Source organism: Heterodontus francisci, chromosome 24 (genome assembly GCF_036365525.1).
Source record: "Heterodontus francisci isolate sHetFra1 chromosome 24, sHetFra1.hap1, whole genome shotgun sequence".
NCBI lineage: Eukaryota > Metazoa > Chordata > Chondrichthyes > Heterodontiformes > Heterodontidae > Heterodontus > Heterodontus francisci.
In genome coordinates this window covers 10,083,602-10,105,503 of record NC_090394.1, presented here as the reverse complement: position 1 = coordinate 10,105,503, position 21,902 = coordinate 10,083,602, and the positions used below count along the sequence as shown (strand labels likewise).

General features: G+C 43.3%; 1 long non-coding RNA gene across 1 annotated transcript in view; it reads left to right on the top strand.

Annotated features, from left to right (window-relative positions):
* Positions 1-21,902, top strand: part of LOC137383194 (uncharacterized) — a 56,776-nt gene that overhangs the window by 27,286 nt on the left and 7,588 nt on the right. Inside the window, exon 2 of the long non-coding RNA XR_010977345.1 lies at positions 20,626-20,678. This is a non-coding gene — a long non-coding RNA (uncharacterized lncRNA). The remainder of the gene's footprint in view (positions 1-20,625; positions 20,679-21,902) is intronic.

Here is a 21,902-nt window from a genome sequence, read left to right as displayed (position 1 = left end):
TTCCAGCTCTTCATTATGAGATTGAAACCAGTCTGCATTTCTCTTCGCACTTTTGCCGTAGGTGGTCAAAGCTGACTCATAGATGGCGTCTCTGATGTGGGCCCACTTGGTCTCAGCATCCCCTGTGGGAGTGTTTTGAAGGGCTGTTACAAGTGAATTTAGAAATTTTTGTAACAGCTGTGGGTGAGAAATTCTGCTCGTGTTGATGCGCGGGTGGCCCTTCTGCTTGGAATGATGCAACTTCTTTGGTCTGAGTCTAACCTTGCTGCACACCAGGGAGTGGTCGGTGTCGCAGTCCGCACTGTGGAAGCTGCGTGTGATTTGAACACTGTTTAAGGCGGCTCGCCTTGTGACAATGAGGTCTAGCTGGTGCCGACGACGTGATCTTGGGTGCCTCCATGAAACCTGGTGACAGGGTTTAGTGTGAAAGAACGAGTTGGTGATGCAGAGGTTATGATAGGTACACAACTCAAGCAGTCTCTGCCCGTTCTCATTCATCCTTCCAACGCCATAGCGCCCAAGGCAGGAGGGCCATGAGTCATGGTCGGCCCCAACCCTGGCATTAAAGTCCCCCAGCAGGAATAGGTGTTCGGTGTTGGGGATGCTGCTAATGATGTTATGGAGTTGTTCATAGAACTGGTCTTTAGCTTCAGGTGCGGAACAGAGTGTTGGAGCATAGATGCTGAATAGGTGTACTGGACCAGAGGTGGTGAGCAGTCGGATGGACAGTATGCGTTCCGAGCCATTTGAGGGAGGCTCTATCATGCTGAGCAAGGAGTTTCTGATGGCGAAGCCCACTCCAAATATACTCTAGTATATCCGGAATGAAGTGCATCAAACCAGCTACCTTTAGATAACAACAAATTAACTATTTATCAAAAAAACTAAATCTTAAACACTACTAAGATAAACCAATAGCTAAAAACCTTATAACTTCTTATTTAAAAATCTAACTCCCGCATTCGTATACATATAATCAGTTTTAAATTAGCTGACAGAAAAAATAGAAAAAAAAAGTCTTTGCGAATTACATTCCTGACGAATGGTCTTCCAATACAACACAAAGTTCAGTTGCAATCTTCCAAGGTTCATATAAATGATTTGGAGAAAATGTAGCTGGTCTGATTAGTAAGTTTGCGGACGACACAAAGGTTGGTGAAGTTGCGGATAGTGATGAGGATTGTCAGAGGATACAGCAGGAAATAGATCGGTTGGAGACTTGGGCGGAGAAATGGCAGATGGAGTTTAATCCAGACAAATGTGAGGTAATGCATTTTGGAAGATCTAATACAGGTGGGAGGTATACAGTAAATGGCAGAACCCTTAGGAGTATTGACAGGCAGAGAGATCTGTGTATACAGGTCCACGGGTCACTGAAAGTGGCAATGCAGGGGGATAAGGTCGTCATGAAGGCATACGGCATGCTTGGTCGGGGCGTAGAGTATAAAAACTGGCAAGTCATGCTGCAGCTGTACAGAACTTTAGTTAGGCCACACTTAGAATATTGTATGCAATTCTGGTCACCACACTACCAGAAGGGCGTGGAGGCTTTGGAGAGGGTACAGAAGAGGTTTACCAGGATGTTGCCTGGTCTGGAGGGCATTGGCTATAAGGAGAGGTTGGATAAACTCAGATTGTTTTCACTGGAACGACGGAGGTGGAGGGGCGACATGATAGAGGTTTACAAAGTTATGAGTGGCATGGACAGAGTGGATAGTCAGAAGCTTTTTCCCAGGGTGGAAGAGTCAGTTACTAGGGGACATAGGCTTAAGGTGCGAGGGGCAAAGTTTAGAGGGGATGTGTGAGGCAAGTCCTTTACACAGAGCAAGGTGAGTGCCTGGAAATTGCTGCCGGGGGAGGTGGTGGAAGCAGGTACGATAGTGACGTTTAAGAGGTATCTTGACAAATACATGAATAGGATGGAAATAGAGGGGTACAGTCCCCGGAAGTGCAGAAGGTTTTAGTTTAGACAGGCATCAAGATCGGCGCAGGCTTGGAGGGCCGAATGGCCTGTTCCTGTGCTGTACTGTTCTTTGTTCTTTGTTCAATGAAAACGAAAAGGTCCTGTAGTATTAAACTCTTCTTCCAGCGATGAACACAGCAGATATCAATGATTTGTTGTGAAAGAAAAATATTTTTCTTATTTTTTATGGAATTAATTCGGCTTGAAGCTTTGTAGAATTTTGAGAGAAATAACACAGCTGTTTTTCCTTCAGTTTAATTTGTCTCAGAGCTCTCAATTGACTGCTGCTCAGCTAATTTAAAAGTCAAAACTGCAACATTGAATCTCATGTTCCCTCTGTCTGGCTGTTGCTTGGCAACCAGAATGCACTCTGGCTCACTGAGCTTCTGGAACTTTCTGCATTAAAGATGCACTGATCTTTTACAGTCTTAAAGGCGCACCACAGTATTTCTGAGGAGAGGAAAAAAAAGCAGGACCGTGATACCTCTGCCCCTGGCAAAATGAAACGCCATTTCCGAAATGCGTTTCATTACAATGCAAAAAATAGAAATTGAAAAAACTAACTTTTTTTCTGCATTTATGCACCATTCACTCTAATATGTTACAGCATTTTCTTGATACCATCGCCTTCTATATAAGCTAACATAGTTAAATCCGTGACAACGCATCAGCGATAACATTATTTTCCCCCAAAATATGTACAACCCTTAGATGATAGGGCTGTAACAACTGACTCCATCTGAGGATTCTAGCATTTCGGTTTTTAAACTTTTCCTCAAATGTTAATGAGTTACAGTCAGTGTACATTAATATTTTGTTATAGTCCTGGCAAACATATACTTCAAAATGTTTGAGAGCCAGTAAAAGTCCCAAGGTTTCTTTTTCCACAGTGGAGTACTTTTTCTGAAGACAATTTAGTTTTCTGGAAAAATACCCTATTCGCTTCTCTATGCCCGATTCGTCATCTTGCAATTGGACTGTGCCAACCTCCAGGTCGCTGGCATCGATCGCTAATTTAAAGGGTTGAGCGAAATTTGGAGCAGACAAAGGATTGCCTTTCGCTTTTCAAAAGCTGCCTGCCATTCATCTGACCATACCACTTTGTTTTTCACTTTTTGTAGAAGTCAGTTAACGGAGCAGCCACAGTACTAAAATTCCGTACAAATTTCCGGTAAAAAAACTGCACATCCCTAAATACCTCATTATTTCCCATTTAGATTTAGGGATCGGGAACTCCATGAAGGCTTGTACCTTTGCCATTTTTGGCAATACCTGTCCTTGCACCACTATGTGTCCGAGGTAAGTTACTCTTGCCTTTTCGAATTCACTTTTTTCCAAATTTACCACTAAGTCCACAGCTTGTAAATTTTTAAACAGAATTTTTAGCTGGTTTAAGTGTTCTTGCCAAGTGTTACTGTATATTAGTACATCATCAAGATACACTACACATTTGGGAACACTGGCTACTACCTGATTCATTAATCTTTGAAAAGTTGCCAGGGCATTTTTTAGCCCAAATGGCATCACCGGGCACTGATGAAGACTGTCAGGTGTTACAAAAGCTGATATCACTTTGGCTCGAAGAATCAAAGGAACTTGCTAGTATCTGTTTAACAAGTCAATCTTGGTAAGAAGCTTAGCGCTGCCCACTCTGTCAATACAGTCTTCTAAAAGCAGAATTGGGTAGGAGTCTGCCTTCGTTACCGCATTGACTTTTCTATAATCTATATAAAATTGGGTTGACCCTCAGGTTTAGGTAAAAACTACTGATGAACTAGGTTCGATCAAATTGTTTTCCAGCATGTACTGGATCTCTGCTTTTACTTAGGCCTGTTTGTCCGGACTCAAGTGGTAAGGATGTTGTTTTAAAGGAATGGTTCCCCCTATATCGACATCATGTGTGGTTAATGTTGTACATCATGGCTTATCCCGACAAACTCTTTTAAACATTGTGAAAAGTCTAGTTTGCTCTTCACGTTGTTTTGCCTCTAAGTGCAAAAGCATATTGTCTAATTTTCCTAGCCACTCAGTATTCACTAATCTGATAGTTGGAGGTTCAATTTGAGAATTTCCTAGGCCTGCTTCTGCCTCATCCTCACTATCCTTTTCCTTCACAACAGTCCCGATTACCTGACATACCTGTACTGGCTTATTCTCCTCCCTGCGATAATATTGCTTTAGCATATTGATGTGACACAACCGGTTCTTCTTCCAGCGATCAGTGATGTCAATCAAGTAATCTACCTTACCCACTCTTTTGATCACTCTATATGGGCCACTGAACCGTGCTTTTAATGGTTCTCCCTGTAATGGTAGCAACAGTGATACTTCATTTGCTGGTTGAAAATCGCGGGCTTTTGCATTCTTATCTGCCCATTTTTTCATATTGGCTTGGGATGCTTGAAGGTGTTCCTAAGTACACTGCAAGCTTTCGTGAGCTTTTCCCAGAACAAAGATAAATAATCCAGTATCAAAGATTCATTCTTTTGTTCCAAAAATCTGTCTTTTATAAGTTTCCTGTGACTGTGGGTGATGTGCTGAAGATTTCAACTGTCTAATCCCCAAATTGCCCATGACTTCTTGAAATATCTTAGACATGAAATTAGAACCTTGATCCGATTGAACTTCAAGTGGCAACCCATATCTCACAAAGAAATTAGCTCATTTTTCTTCTACTATCCTAGCAGTAATTGTCCTCAAAGGAATGGCCTCTGGAAATCGAGTAGCCATATCCATGATAGTAAGTATTTATTGATGTCCTGCTTTTGTTTTTGGCAAGGGTCCGACACAGTCTAACAATATCCTGCTAAATAGTTCTTCAATCACTGGTATGGGAACGAGTGGTGCCAGTTTTATGGTAGTTTGTGGTTTTCCCACCATTTGACATGTATGGCATGTCCTACAAAATTGTTTCATATCTTTTGTAAGACCTGGCCAGTAATAATGTTGGCTTATGCGTGATTCTGCCGAATTCCCCTCTGTCCTGCAAAAGGAATGTTATTTGCTAACCTTAATAATCCCTGGCGATATTTAGATGGTACCACTATCTGTTCAACAACTGTCCAATCTTCATCTGCAGATCTATGAGGCGGTTTCCATTTCCTCCTCATAACCCCATTTGCCATATAATAGCCTTCGGGTACTCCTTTCGCCTCAGCTTCTGTCAGAGCTGTCTGTGCCATTCGGTATATCTCTGGATCAGCTTGCTGCACTGCAATGATAGAATATCTGTTAAACATCTCATTTGGATTATCTAAATACCCAAATAAGGTTTCAGATACTTTAGCTATCTGTTTGTGGTACTCCTTTTACCTCCGACAATGGATCCTGTTTAGCCATTGCTCAGGTGACTACACGCAGGAAATACTCCAAGAACTTGTTCCTGTAATTCCTCTGTTTTCTTAATTTCACTTGGTTCCTCTGTAATTATAGGAGAAACTGATCCTTTTGATCCAGCAAATCATTTCCTAAGCTGTAATTATAGGAGAAACTGATCCTTTTGATCCAGCAAATCATTTCCTAAGAGTAGATCAATTCCCTCTACTGGCAAACTTTCAGGTTATCTACATGAGTACTCGCCACTGAAGAAATTGAGTTTTTAAACTCTTCCAAGAGATTCAAATCCTGAAGGTTCTCATATGTGGTTTCCATCTTTAATGCCTATTTCCAACTGTCAAAATTAATTTGCTTCACCCTCTCAAATTTGACATATGTCTGCCTAGCCAGTCTCCATAAGTTTTAGTTTTATTTTTAGTTTTAGAGATACAGCACTGAAGCAGGCCCTTTGGCCCACCGAGTCTGTGCCGACCATCAACCACCCATTTATACTAATCCTACACTAATTCCATATTCCTACCACATCCCCACCTGTCCCTATATTTCCCTACCACCTACCTATACTAGGGGCAATTTATAATGGCCAATTTACCTATCAACCAGCAAGTCTTTGGCATGTGGGAGGAAACCGGAGCACCCGGAGGAAACCCACGCAGACACAGGGAGAACTTGCAAACTCCACACAGGCAGTACCCGGAATTGAACCCGGGTCGCTGGAGCTGTGAGGCTGCGGTGCTAACCACTGCGCCACTGTGCCGCCCAAAGTTCCAAAACTTCTGACAGTAAGCTTCAGGGACAAACTCATGCGCAGCGAGAATAGCCTTTTTTGCCTCTCATAATCTGCAGAAGCCTCTTCAGGAAGCATGGCACAACCTTCATGAGCTCTGCCTACCAACTTGCTTTGTATAAGCACTGTCCGACTTTCCTTCGGCCATTTCATTCCCTGGTTGAAATGTTTGGGTCTTGGCATGTTTATCTGCCCATTTCTTCAGAGGTGTTTGGGAAGATTTAAGGTGTTCCTGGGCTATTTTGCAAGCTCTCGTGAGCCATTCCAGGAACAGGGATACATAATCTAGCACAGAAGATTCGTCCCTCTGTTCCAAAAACCTTTCTTGAATTAGTTTAAGAGGACCTGAGATGTCATGCCCATAAACTAATTCAAAATGACTGAAACCGGTAGGTTCATTAGGTGAATCCCTAGTGGCAAACCAAAGAAATTATAGCCCTTTATCCCAATCATGTGGATATTCATGACAGTATGCCCTGATCGTCGTTTGAGGGTCTGATGGTATCTTTCTAAAGCTCCCCGTGCCTGTGGGTGGTATGCTGAAGACTTTAACTGTGTTATACCCAAATTACCCATAACTTCCTGAGATACAGCACTGAAACAGGCCCACCGACTCTGTGCCGACCAACAACCACCCGTTTGTACTAACCCTGCAGTAATCCCATATTCCCTACCACCTACCTACACTAGGGGCAATTTACAATGGCCAATTTACCTATCAACCTGTAAGTCTTTGGCTGTGGGAGGAAACCGGAGCACCCGGCAAAAACCCACGCAGTCACAGGGAGAACTTGCAAACTCCGCACAGGCAGTACCCAGAATCGAACCCGGGTCCCTGGAGCTGTGAGGCTGCGGTGCTAACCACTGCACCACTGTGCCGCCCCCTAGTGATATATCTAGTGATATGGTTAACCGCTCTACCACTACCTTAGCAGAAATTGTTCTCAAGGGAATGGGTCTAGGAACCGAGTAGCCTTATCCATGATAGTGAGTATATATTGGTGTCTTGCTTTTGTTTTTGATAAAGGTCCTACATAGTCCACCAACACCCTACTAAATGGTTCCCCAATAAATGGTATGGGAATTAGAGGTGCAGGTTTGATGGCAGGTTGCGATTTTCTCACAATCTGGCACGTATGGCACGTATTACAAAACTGCATTACGTCCTTGGAAAAACCTGGCCAGTAAAAATATTGACCTATACATGATTTGGTCTTCTGGATGCCCACATGTCCTGCTATAGGAATTTCATGAGCTATCCTTGATCGTTCTTGGCGATACTTAGGCGGTACCAATATCTGATGAACAGCCATCCATTCTTTATCTGTAGGTCTGTGAGGAGGTCTCCACTTCCTCATCAGAATCCCATTTTTAATAGAATAACCTTCTGGAATTCCTTTTGCCTCTGCTTCTGTTAGAGCTGATTGTGCCACTTTATTTAACTCTGGATCGGCTTACTGAGCCTCGATCAGAGAAGACTTATTAAACATTTCCTTCCGATTATCCAAATCTCGAAAGAAAGTTTCAGATATTTGGTGCCAATTTTACCTCCGACAATGGAACAGGTTTAGCCATTGCTTGGGTTACTACACATGAAGGGAAAATTCCTGGAACCTTTTCCTGCAACTGTTCTGCCTCCATACCTTCATTTGGTTTTTCCGTGACTACTGGAGAAGCTACTACCTTCGCTCTGTAAGTACTACCAACTTATTCCCCAGGAGTAGGTCAACTCCGTCTGCTGGCAAACTATGAACAACTCCTACAGTAACCGTTCCAGACATTAGGTCACGCTCCAGGTGAAACCGATACAAAGGTACGGGTATATACACCCCGCCAATACCATTCACTAAAGCTTTAGCATTCGGTACGCTCTCTCTTGGAAATGTTATGCCTTTCCCCAGCAAAAGAATTTAGGTGGCTCCTGTATCACTAAGTATAACTATAGGTTTACCTGCCTCACTTGAGGGATAAGGAGTTACTTTTCCTTTCGACAAGAATTCCCTCAGGTATCTTATTCATAACCCCTGCACTCATATTGGTTTTTGTATTTGGTCTTACAGCTGCAGTTAAAGCTACACCCTGATCTATCGTACTCTCGGTCAAGGCACCTTTCTCTGCATTGGCTTTATGTACCCCAATAAGTCCTTTGGGTTTATCTCGCAACTGCCAGCATTCTGCACAAAGGTGTCCCACCTTGTGACAATGGTAACACTTCGGCTTGTTCGCCTCACTTCCACCCTCACCCTCTTCCTTTCTGGCCTGAGGAGGAGATCCTGGCCCATTCCCAGCTGTCCCTTCTTGTCCCTGGCTACTTGCCTTCCTTTCATCCTCCCACCTTCTATCCTGCTTGGGTTTATGGAGATGTTGGACAAAGGGTTTGGACTTATACACACAAAATCGGCAATTTCCACTGCTTGTCTGGCCCTTGAAACCTTCTGATTCTCCACGTGGGTTCTTACTAATGGAGGGAGTAAATTTTTAAGTTCTTCCAGGAGAATTAGTTCCCTAAGGTTCTCATATGTGGCTTTCATCTTTAGTGCCCATATCTAATGATCAAAATTAATTTGCTTTACCCTCCCAAATTCAATACAAGTTTACCCAAACAATCCAAAATTTCTGCCTGTACGCTTCAGGGACTAAATCATATGCAGCAAGAATAGCCTTTTTTTCCAACTCATAATCTGCAGAAGCCTCCTCAGAAAACATGGCATAAACTTAATGAGCTTTGCCCATCAACCTGCTTTGCATAAACAGCTTTCCTTTGGCCGTTTCATCTGTCTGGCTGTATTTTCAAAAGAAATGAAAAATGTCTCTACATCCCTTTCCTCAAACTTAAGGAGGGCTTGCACAAATTTAAATAGCTCTCCACTGTATCCTGGGCTGGAGCCAGATATTTCCTCACCAGAGCTTTCACTGGAGTCAAGACCGCCCCTTTGTCTTAGTTCCAGCTTTTTAACTTCAAATTTCCGTCCTTCTCTTTCTCTTTGAAATTCTTGTTCAAGTTGTTGCATTGTAAATTCTTTTTCAAGCTCAAGTTTTTTCAGTTCTTTTTTCTGCTCAAGTTTTCTCATTTTCATTTTCTTTTTCTTTGTCAAGTTCAAGCTGCCTCATCTGTAACCGAATTTTTGCTAATTCAACTGCACTACTCCCTGGTTTGCTTTCTTCTTTTAATTTCAAATGGTGTGCTATCACTTCAGTTATGTCTGCGTTCTTATCTCCTGGTTTTAACTCTAAAACCAACATTTCTGTGAAATCAAAGAACAGTACAGCACAGGAACAGGCCATTCAGCCCTCCAAGCCTAAATCCTTTAGTTTAACCTTGGTTAAGTGTCTCAAGTCACTCAGGGATACATCTTCTTTCCCCAGAAAAGTCACAGAAACTGTTAAAGACATTCTGGTGGTGTATACTTTGCTCTATTACGCAAGAAACCCAATTATTTTTAGTTTTCCTTTTTCAATTATTATTACCCCACTTACAATTGTACAGGGTTGGCGTTGGGTTTATCCCGCAAAGAGATATATGTTACAATTATATGTTACAACCGAGGTAGGAAGAGTGCACTGTTTATTCTAGTTCCAGTTCTCCACAGGTCACAACAAATATTTTTTTTTTCTCCACTTACCGATGCTATCAATCATAGTCTCTATTTTTATCCTAGAATAAAATACACCAACCAGGTTTCTTTAGTAAACAACAAAATTATCAGTTTATGATAAAACAAACCTTAACCAGTAATGAAGTAAAGCATAAACACAGATTGAAATATTACAGTTCCCTTTTCACCTTAGTCTTACACTCACACACACACACACACACCGATTCATCGGAAAAATAAAAAGGATTTTTGTTTAGAGTTCTGTTACAGACAAAAAAATACTTCTTCGTTCTTGAAGAAACAGCAGACGAGATATGTTGTGTTCTAAAACTGGCGTACAGTCTGGCCTCCGAGTACACGTAGATGGGTCACAAGAATCTTTTAGAACAGTTCTTTTCAGGCGGCTTTGAGAATTAATTTAGCAGGCTTTTCTTCAAAGACAGGAGACAAGATGAGTTGATACAGTGCACTTCTCAGGGTCTTTTAGAGATGTGCTGGAAAGCTGAACTGGGTTGTGGTCTTCTCTCCTTCCTTGAAAGTTCTCTTCTCTCCTTGGAAGTTCTCTCCCTTTTCAGCAGGCTTTTAAAAGAGATGGAATAGGCAGTTCTATTTTTTCAAAACTCCAACCCCTTTGAAACAGTTCATTCCCAACTCCAAACAATTCAGAAGTGAAGCCGGAAGCAGAAAGTCCACCTTCTGACCTTACAGTTAAACAATGGGAAGATCAAAGCTGTACCCTAGTGACTGATTCTATCCCCCTCCTCAGCAACTGTCTCAGGTTGAAACAGACTACTTGCAATCTGACCATCCACTCCCATGAGTCGGTGTCCCGCAGGGATCTGTATTGGGGCCTCAGATTTTCACTATAAGAAGCTTAGGTGATGGAACAGAAAGCCATATCTCCAAATTTAATGATGACACTAAATTAGGTAATGAAGTAATTTGTGTATTTTCTGGAGATCTAATCAAGTGATGTCTAATCATGTGTCACTTGCAAATGTTGTATTTACGTTATAATGTAACGTAGCTTACATTACAACAGTGACAACACTTCAAAAGCATTTAATTGGCAGTAAAGTGCTTATGGCTATCCTGAGGTTGTGAATGGCACTATTTAAATGCACTCTTCCTTCCTTCTATAAAGGTTGGGACCCCTAAAGATGAGTATCTAAGCTCACAAGTTTGCAGCAGAGAAATTCCTAGAATCGGTGGGGGAGGGGGAGGTCATCCGTGAGGAGGAGAAGGAAGCATACAGCTTCAACCATAGGTGTGAACAGCAAATCTATTTTTCCATGAGATGTGGGCGTCATTGGAAAGGCCAGCTTTGTTTGTCCATCCCTAATGGCCCTGGACAACTGAGTGTCTTGCTTGCTCATTTCAGAGGGCAGTTAAGAATCAACCACATTGCTGTGGTCTGGAGTCACATGTAGGCCAGATCAGGTAAGGATGTCCGATTTCCTTTCCTAAAGAACATTAGTGAATCTGATGGGTTTTTACGACAATCGACGACAGTTTCATGGTACCAGCACTGAGACTAGCTCTCAACTTCAGATTGATAATTAATTGAATTTTAATTCTACCAGCTGCCGTGGTGGGATTTGAACACATGTTCCCAGGGCATTAGCCTGGGCCTATGGAATACTCGTCCAGTGACATTACCACAATGCCACTGTCTGTGAACATGAAGTGTGCACTGTGCCTTTCTTCCGGATTACTAGTAGCAGTGCCTGACATATTAGTTTCCCATTTGTGAAAACTCCCAAACAATATGGGAATGTCAGCAACGTGGGATGGAGAGGTAAGCATTAGCTAGGGATCCTGCTCCTCAAAAATTACCAGTGATCCTGGGAAGGAGAGGGAACATCAGCCTGGGTATCTGCTCAGAATCAATAATCAGTGACCCCAGGATAGGGAGAGGGAACAATATCCAGTGAATCTCGCTGTGAACTGTTCGCAGATGCTGTACGAGGACACAGCCAGGGTCAGAGGGGGAGACGGTAGCATTGTGGTAATGTCACTTAACTAGTAATTCAGAGGACCAGGCCAATGTCCTGGGGACACAGGTTCAAATCCCACCACGGCAGCTGGTGGAATTTAAATTCAATTAATTAATAAGTTCAATGAATTAATAAAATAATCTGGAATTGAAAGCTAGTCTCAGTAATAGTGCCATGAAGCTGTCATCGATTGCTGTAAAAACCCATCTGGTTCACAAATGTCCTTCAGGAAAGGAAATCTGCTGTCCTTTCCTGGTCTGGCCTCCATGTGACTCCAGACCCACAGCAATGTGGTTGACTCTTAACTACCCTCTGAAATGGCCACACAAGCCACGCAGTTGTCAAGGGCATTTAGGGATGGGCAACAAATGCTGGCCTTGCCAATGATGCCCACATCCCATGAAAGAATTTTTAAAAAGCTATTACATCTTTACAAGATGAATATCCTGGTCTGGCTCTCACATGGCAAATGAACATCTGGGCAAGATGGGGAGTGGATATCAAATCTAATCATCACATGACCAAAAAATGGTGAACTTGGACTATGCATTGACCTAAAGGCAGTCAACAAAGCTATCATACCAGACAAATATCCACTTCCTACAATTCAAGAACTGTCAGCATCATTTCATGGCTCCACAGTCTTCACAAAGCTTGATGTGTGATGGAGTTATCCTCTGATACCTCCAGCAAAACAAAGCCGATATCTTACAGCTCATGAAGGTGTGTTTCAGTACCGCAGAATGCCATATGGACCATGTTCAGCACCTAGCACATTCCAGAAGATCGTTTCTTCAGTCTTGTCGGATGTTGAGGGAATGCTTAACCTATTTGATGACGTCGTTGTCCACGGAAGGGACAAAGCTGAACATGACCAATGATTATCCGCAGTGCTCACTTGACTTGTAAAACACAATTTGATGCTCAGCAAGGACAAATGCACATTTGCAGCACCGAGATTGATTTTCTAGGTTACAAAGTGACAGCAGCTGGAGTAAAGCCTCCACACTGTCTGACTGGAAAGACACCAGCTGAGCCTATGATAAGTCATAACTTTCACATGCCACTGACCATTCCTAAGCCATTACTACCAGTTAACGAGGATGTCAGAGCGAAAGCAGATGAAATCGCAAAGCAACAAGATAAAGCAAAAGCATACTTTGACAAACATACAGGCGCAAGGAAACCACAATTTAAAGTTGGAGATTGGGTTTGAATAAAATGGCCACAAACTTACTTCATCAGTATCAGGTCCAAAGCAGATTAAACGTTTGCTTGGATGACAGCACAAAGTGGAATGTGAGACATTTGATAGGGAGCAGACCAGGATATTTTGAGGATAGTGATGATGAGGATACATTTCCTTTTCCTATGAATGATATTAATAATCTGCCTCATCAAGCTGATCAAACAGATCCACAGCCTCAAATTCGTAAATCTAATCAGACCTAAGAGACCTTCCTATCTCAAAGACTATTGTGTACTTAGAGAAAACAGACAAGTTGAACACTAAGAAATAACTGGATGTATATATGTTTGTTGTTTAGAATACTTTAATTCAAACATAATGTCTTTAGTTAAAAGGGGGAAAATGTTGGCTTTGATTGTATCAGTCTGTCCAATAGTCTGCATTCACTGTGTTTGATTGCTAAAGTCTATGGGTGGAGCTTAAGAATTAAAACTGAAACTAGAGGGTTCTACAGCAAAAGAAGACATTGTACTGAGATCTTGTAAGAACTGATATCTTTTAAAGTACTGTTAATAAACCAGTTGGTGATTTAATACCAGTGTAATATCTCCATTGCTCTGAGATAAATCAGATATGCATACTATTCCAGCAACCCGGCGTAAACACAACAAGTAGTGGAAGAGAAGTGAGGGGAAAGGAGGAGAAAATGATTGGGGCAATGGATGATGGTGGAGAAACCGAGGGTGGAGAAGACACAAGGGCAAGATGGGACACCAATGTCAAGGGCAAAGGACTAGAATCTGGGAGAGAGAATGGAACTAGACCAATGTCCTAATGAGCAGGTAGTGTGGGGGAGGTTTTAAACTAATTTGGCAGGGGAATGGGCAGCAGGATGAAACATTAAAGAGGAGAAACAGAGGATTGGGAGATCCAAATAGCACTAGAGTAAAAAATAGTTCAGAAATGAGAAGGATCAGACGGGGACTAATGTGATGCAGTCAAAGATGGGTTTTGGAATGCAGGTACATAAATGCATGGAGTGTGGTAAATAAGGTTAGTGAGCTGGCAGCACATATTGCCACATGGGACTATCATAAATTGGCAATAACAGAGACCTGGATCAAAGAAAAAGAGGATTGGGAACTGAATATTCCTGGAATACAGGAAATATAGGTAAGGAAAGATGGAGGGGCTGATAGGAGCATTGATCAAAGAAATGATTGTAGCACTGGAGAGGAGTGATGTCATTGAAGATATATTTAATTAGAATTAAGGGACAATGGAGGAGCTATTGCACTACTGGGTATATTCTATAGACCACCAACTAGTGGGAAGGAAATAGAGAACCAAATTTGCAGGCAAATTACAGAAAGATGTGAGAACCATAGAGTAGTGATAATGGAGGGCTTCAATTATCCTAATTACAGACTGGGATAGTGACAGAGTGGGGAAAGAATTTTGTACAAAAAAACTTTCTTGATCAGTGTGTGAAAGGATGGAAATAGCTGAAGTTCTGGCCACAATCTTCCAATCCTTCTTGGATGTGGGGTTGGTGCCAGAGGACTGGAGGACTGAAAATGTTTAAAAAGGCCAGAGGGATAAACCTGGCAATTACAAGCCAGTCAGCCTAATGTCTGCGGTGGGGAAATGCATTTACGGAAGAACCGCATAACAGACTTGTTAGCAAAAGTATACCTATTGGGAGTAAAAAGACAGTGGTCGCATGGATACAAAATTAGCGAAGGCAGAGAAAACAGAGGGCTGGATTTTATGATCCCGCCACCGGGAGCAGCGGCAGGTGTGGAAAATGGCAGAGGTCCCACGTGTGATGTCAACAGCTGTGCTGCATCGATTACGCGGAGGGCAGCCATTTTTCATAACGGAGACGGCTGTTCCCTTCAATGATGTGGCAGGGGCGGCAGTGGAGACCGCCGTTCACGGCATCACCTGATGTTGGAGCAGGTTCTGGCACCATATTAAAAAGGGTGCCAGCCCTGCATATGGTCTCTTCGAGCATTGAGCAGCAGTTTATGAAAGCAGTACCTCTGTATTTTGAATTAAATTTATCAATCCACAAGCAAGCTGCTGGGCAACCATTTTAGATGTCAGGGCAAGGCTGGCCCTACACTTCAGTGATGCCTCCCTGCAGACTCTCCTCCAAGCTGCAAGGGAAAGGCGGGAGGTCCTTATCCCCAGCATTGGCAGGAAGAGTTTCTCGCACCTGGCTAAGCAAACCTGGACGGAGATTGCAGTGGTCAGTAGGAGGTCCAGTGTAGGAAGACGGTCAATGACCTCCTTCATTTAGCCAAGCTAGGTGGCATGTCTCAAAATTGCTTGTTGTAATCTGGTTGTCCACAAACGTTCTGCCACATGGGTGCCAGAGCCATTCCAAGGACAGGAAGGTCATAGCAGATTAATGGCAGATGACTGGCTGCATATGTGAAACAAGTCTCCCTCATTTATACCTCAGCGCAATGAAACCCATGACAGGTGGGGTCAGTATGAGAGATGAAACATCCCTCAGGTGTTGATGAGGGGCCCATGTTAGTATTGCTGTGATGTTGAGATCTTTGGAAATGTTCAATATCTGCAAACCTGATCTTTCAGGAGAAGAGGGCCCACAACAGGAGGGAGGCGGGCAGGACCAGTGGCGGAGTGCCCGACCTGCAGCCTTTAACTCAAGCTGAAGAAGAGATGCTGGAACTAGCCAGTAGCCAAGGTGGACATTCCATATCTGACGTCAAGCTCAGGGTCCCAGCTGAAGAGAGTAATTATTGCCAAACAGAAAAAAAAAATTCATGTTGAATGAGCTCTACCATGCTGTTGTTAGTGGGAAATGTGTACCCTAACCGCCAAATGTTTGTTGTTTCAATTCTGTCTTGCAGGTCACCACTCGCAGGTGACTGCAGACAGTGAGAGACCTCTGAGGACGAGGAGTAGTTAGAGGATGCACCGTCCCATGACTCTTCTGTACCTTACCCCAGTACCGATACTCTCACCTCAGTGGGTTTCTGATCAGTTTTAGAATCTGGGCCACGATCTGGTGAGAGCTCTACACACATGCCCGAGCAGCTGGCTGAGGCTGAAACAGCCGAGGCCTCTGACAGTCGGAGGACTGTGGGTGGCCAGGCGCATGCTGAGCCCAAGGCTGATAACAAGCCTCTGGTGTCGACAGCACAGGGCACAGTGGAGCTTCAGGCAGAAGTAAGGCAACATCTGGCAGAGCTGCAAGAGCCATGTGCCATCTCATAGTCATTATCATGGCAATGAGCATGATGTTTCATGCGAGATTGATTCCAGAGATGAGGGGTTTGTCTTATGAAGAGAGATTGAGCACTGTAGGCCTTTACTCTCTAGAGTTTAGAAGAATGAGAGGAGGTCTAATTGAGGTATATAAGACGATTAAGGGGATTGATAAAGTAGACATAGAGAGGATGTTTCCTCTTAGAACAAAGAACAAAGAAAATTACAGCACAGGAACAGGCCCTTCGGCCCTCCAAGCCTGCGCCGATCCAGATCCTCTACCTAAACATGTCGCCTATTTTCTAAGGGTCTGTATCTCTTTGCTTCCTGCTCATTCATGTATCTGTCTAGATACATCTTAAAAGACGCTATCGTGTTCGCATCTACCACCTCCGCTAGCAACGCATTCCAGGCACCCACCACCCTCTGCGTAAAGAACTTTCCACGCATATCCCCCCTAAACTTTTCCCCTCTCACTTTGAACTCGTGACCCCTAGTATTTGAATCCCCCACTCTGGGGAAAAAGCTTCTTGCTATCCACCCTGTCTATACCTCTCATGATTTTGTACACCTCAATCAGGTCCCCCCTCAACCTCCGTCTTTCTAATGAAAATAATCCTAATCTACTCAACCTCTCTTCATAGCTAGCGCCCTCCATACCAGGCAACATCCTGGTGAACCTCCTCTGCACCCTCTCCAAAGCATCCACATCCTGCACGCAGTATTCCAAATGTGGCCGAACCAAAGTCCTATACAACTGTAACATGACCTGCCAACTCTTGTACTCAATACCCCGTCCGATGAAGGAAAGCATGCCGTATGCCTTCTTGACCACTCTATTGACCTGCGTTGCCACCTTCAGGGAACAATGGACCTGAACGTCCAAATCTCTCTGTACATCAATTTTTCCCAGGACTTTTCCATTTACTGTATAGTTCACTCTTGAATTGGATCTTCCAAAATGCATCACCTCGCATTTACCCTGATTGAACTCCATCTGCCATTTCTCTGCCCAACTCTCCAATCTATCTATATTCTGCTGTATTCTCTGACACCACTGGTCACACGTCTCCATTTTGAGAAACTCCCTTCCACTGCTACTCTCTGTCTCCTGTTGCCCAGCCAGTTCTTTATCCATCTAGCTAGTGCACCCTGGATCCCATGCGACTTCACTTTCTCCATCAGCCTACCATGGGGAACCTTATCAAACGCCTTACTGAAGTGGGGCAATCCAGAACGAAAGGTCATAGTTTTAGGTTAAGGGGTAGCAGATTTAAAACAGAGATGAGAAATTACTTCTCTCAAAGAGTCGTGAGTCTGTGGAATTCAGTACCCCAGAGTGCGGTGGATGCCGGGACATTGAGTAAATATAAGGAGGAGATAGACAGATTTTTAATTAGTAATGGGTTGAAGGGTTATGGAGAACGGGCAGGAAAGTGGAGTTGAGGCCGAGATGAGATCAGCCATGATCGTATTGAATGGCGGAGCAGGCTCGAGGGGCTGAATTGCCTACTCCTGCTCCTAACTCTTATGTTCTTATCCCCCATCCTCCAGACCCAATCCCCCCACATCCCCCATCCCGCACACCACATCCCCTCACATCCCCCATCCCCCACATCCTACCCTCCAAACCCGCAAGCCCACCCTCCCAATAAAATGCCGCACAAAGGAATTTAATTTGAATGTCTTTTTTTTTTAAACTGGTATTGCACAGCTCAGTTTCAGCCTAAAAAATTATTCAATTACCCCTTTGCAATTAGACATATTGGAGGTGAAATTTCACTTGAGCGGGTTGTAAAACAGGAAGTAGCATGGGCTACTTCTTAAACTGCTCATTTGATGTCCCTTTCTGTTGCATTTACTGAAAACCACACGACCTGTTTAACACCCCATAGTTGAAATTCACTTCCTTCATTTCTAAATTTATATAATTTTATTTGAGTCTTGTGTCACAATCAAAATGATCAAAAAATCAACTCCATATCTACCAACTACAGATGTTGTTCCAGTTTTAAGATAATAGCAGAATGAGGGTTTTGCCTTTGCCGTACAGTTTGACTCTTCAATTTATATAAAGAAAGATTTAAAGGAATTGTCTACAATTTTTTAAGAGCAGCAGTTTTAACTCCTTTCATGTTCGGGATGGAAACCTCTCAATATCAACAAGGGTCATAAATGTACAATCTCATAAAGAAAGCAAATTCCTCAACTAACATGTTGGCTTTTCAAGGTTGCTTTAACATATAGAAATTCCATCATCCTTTAGAAATTTATTGTAGCTGATAAACTGGCTGCGATAATCTTTTCAGATCAACTTCATAACAATGTTGAAGTTTTTTTTCCATCCGTGTGTCTGCCAGGATTTCCTTGTTTAGATCTGGGTAATTAAGAAAAAAAATAGATATTACATAACTAAAAATTCCTAAAGCAAGAATAAGCTTACATCACATTAAATGCATATTTTAGATAAAGCAAAATACAACTTTGTAATGCATTTGCAAAGAAGTATTGCACAAGCCAGCTCTATGTAGGTTGGGTAGGGTAATTCGTGCATTGTTTCTTCATATTTCTGTACTGACTGTTTTCAACAGCTATTGAGTTTCAATAAATTTCATCTGAATTTCTTTCCAGATCTGTTTTTAAAATAGCTGTATTCCATTTTTTAAATTGAATGCACTTTCATCCCTCCAGCAATGCATCTTTAAATATATGTACTGAAATTTTAACTTCACTTTTAAATTACTTTTAGATTATCAGTCCCTCAACCCAGTCTCAAGATTAGGTTGAGCAAGATTTCTATAGTGGGCCTGTTCCGTCTCTCACTGGATAGTATATGCATGGGGGCAGTTTCATTGGTCTACCAACAGTATAATTATGATGACTCAGGAGGGCAATAGTGCATTTTTAAAACAGTTAAATTTTAAAATATATGGAACTTTTTAACACAGTAGTATAGTTGAAGGATTACCAAATTCAAGAATGTGGCTATATTGGACAGCTGTGTATGTTTAAAAACACTTCTTTGTGTTTTGACTATTTTGAAATAGAAGCTATTTTATGTTATCAAACTACTTCATGTTGCTATGTACATTGTGCACAGTGTTTGAAATGTTTTAATATAATAAAATAATTTGCTATAAAAATAATGGTAAGGCTAATGGTGCTCACATTTATGTACAAATCGGAGAGCAACTTCAGGCGAGTGCAGATGCACAGTTAAACACAGGGTCAAGTATGTAACTGAGCAGCTGCAGAGCATTCTGAGGGGGGAGGGTGAGAAGCCAGTGGTCATGGTCCATATTGGTACAAATGACATAAAGGGAGATAAGGTTCTGCAGGCAGAGCTTAGGGAGCTAGGAAAGAAACTAGCAAGCAGGACTTCAAAGGTAGTAATCTCCGGATTACTCACAGTACCATGCCCAAGTGAGTATAGAAAAAGGAGGATAGTGCAGATGAATGTGTGGCTGGAGAGATGGTGCTAGAGGGAAGGCTTTAGATTCTTGGGATATTGGGACTGGTTCTGGGGTAGATGGGACCTGTACAGACTGGAGGGTTGCACCTCAACAGAACCAGGACCAATGTCCTTGCGGGGCGATTTGCTCGTGCTATTGGGGAGAGTTTAAACCAGAGCTGTCTAACATACAGCCCCCGGGCCAGCATCCGGCCCGCCACAGTTTTCCATCTAGCCTGCGGATGAAAACTGTACTTGGTCACTCCTACTCCTTGCTGGGCAGTTTTTGCCCTCAGCCGTTTGCTTTCTGCTTCAGGGATGAGACATTTCTTCCAGCCCACCAAAGATTTCTGTGACTGTTAGTCGGCTGCCCCTGTTGTTTATGGTGAGTGAGCACCTGCTTGGAAATGTAGTTCCCCTGTGCCCCGGTCCCTATGGACGAAACCATAATCTGGGACAACAATTCCCAGAGAGCACCTCATGGTGATTGGCTGTGGCCCAGTGGCACATCCCCGGTGGTTAATGAGCGGAGTGGGTCATGACAGAGACAGTAGTCGCAGTCAGCCTGAAAAACCGATAGCATGCTGACTAAAGTGAAGGTGAGCCTCAGGTATGTGGCCTAAGCCCAGCAAGAGGGAGGCAGGGACATACATGGGGGTGGGAGCTTTACACTCCTTTTTCCCAGTATTGTGGGATTTTGCAGAGGATTTGCAGAGGGTACTGCCTGTGTGGAGTTTGCAAGTTCTCCCTGTGTCTGCGTGGGTTTTCTCCGGGTGCTCCGGTTTCCTCCCACAAGCCAAAAGACTTGCAGGTTGATAGGTAAATTGGCCATTATAAATTGTCACTAGTGTAGGTAGGTGGTAGGGAAATGTAGGGACAGGTGGGGATGTTTGGTAGGAATATGGGATTAGTGTAGGATTAGTATAAATGGGTGGTTGATGTTCGGCACAGACTCGGTGGGCCGAAGGGCCTGTTTCAGTGCTGTATCTCTAATCTAATCTAATCTAAAAAATTTATTGAGGGTTTGAGTAAGATAACAGCCCCTTTGTCTCTCCATCTGCAGGGTAGCCCTGATACAGATGACAGAGTTCAGATTTGGAATCCCATCAAGCATTTGCAAGTCTTAAAAAAAACACTCATTTAGGCCTTGTGGAGCCCTGATGAATCAAAGCTTTTTATTTGGGAAGTGGCAGTGTTAGAACAATGCATATCCATTGCAGTAATGCAAGAGGTGTATGGAAAAGATATTCCAGTCAGATATGTTTCACGCACATTTACCCCTGTGGAAAGATCGTTCAGCCAGTGTACTGATCAGTCATGAGGAGCTGAATTTTATTAGCATGCCACACATCGTGGCGGCACACTTTCAACTCGGCGGCGCTCCGACACGGAATTGCCGCTGCTGAGCACCTGTGATATTTCGCATGGGGGCTCATTTAAATGGAGGGGGTAGAGCAGTCGCCCCTGATGGCATTGCAGCGTCTGGCACCACTGCACAGACGCTGGCGCCATTTTTAAAGAGCTTCAAACCTTTCAGGAGAATTTACATTTTTAAAGAAACAATCATTTGCCATTGAGTCTCCAATGTTCAACAAAAGATGAAAGCCCCTCTACCACCAACCCCCCATCCCCCATGACCACACACTTTATTTTTGGGCCATTCCCACCAAAAAAAAACTTTATTTCTAACCTGACCTTTTCCCCCCGTACTTGGTCACCTTTGCCCTTCAATTCCTTCCCACCATCCCACAGCCAATAAGAAGTGTTTTTCCCGCTACTCTTCCCCCCCCCCACCCCCCCGAACGGAGTTCCGAAGGCACGCGAGTTGCAGCTGACGGCTGTAAATTCGGCATGGGACGGCTGCCGGGACCAGGTAAGTGGATGTAAATTTATTTGCATTGAGTTGACTATTTAAGTGAAGGTCCCGCCACTCGGCAGCGGGGGGGGCAGCACCGAGGCCTCGCTGCCACCAGTAAAATGCGACGGGGTCTTCTCGGCGTCAGGGGTCATGGCGGGCTGCTCCCGAAAACATTTTATGGGCACCCCTGCCACGACCCCTGCCAATGAAGGGCTGGTAAAATTCAGCCCGAGGTATCCATTGGTCAGTTAATTACAGAGTGCCTGTTTGAATTTAATCCAATAATTCTACACATCCCACATACCCAGTGACATTGTTAATAAAGGGCAAGTTAAGAGAGTGTCCCCTGTGTGATAGAGTAGATGGATTATGAAATTACAGACATTACTATCCTGCAACCTCACAACTACCAATTGGCTGGTATGTTGCAATATGAAGGAGACCCACATGCTTGTAAGTTGTAAGAGGCTGTGTCCAGTGGA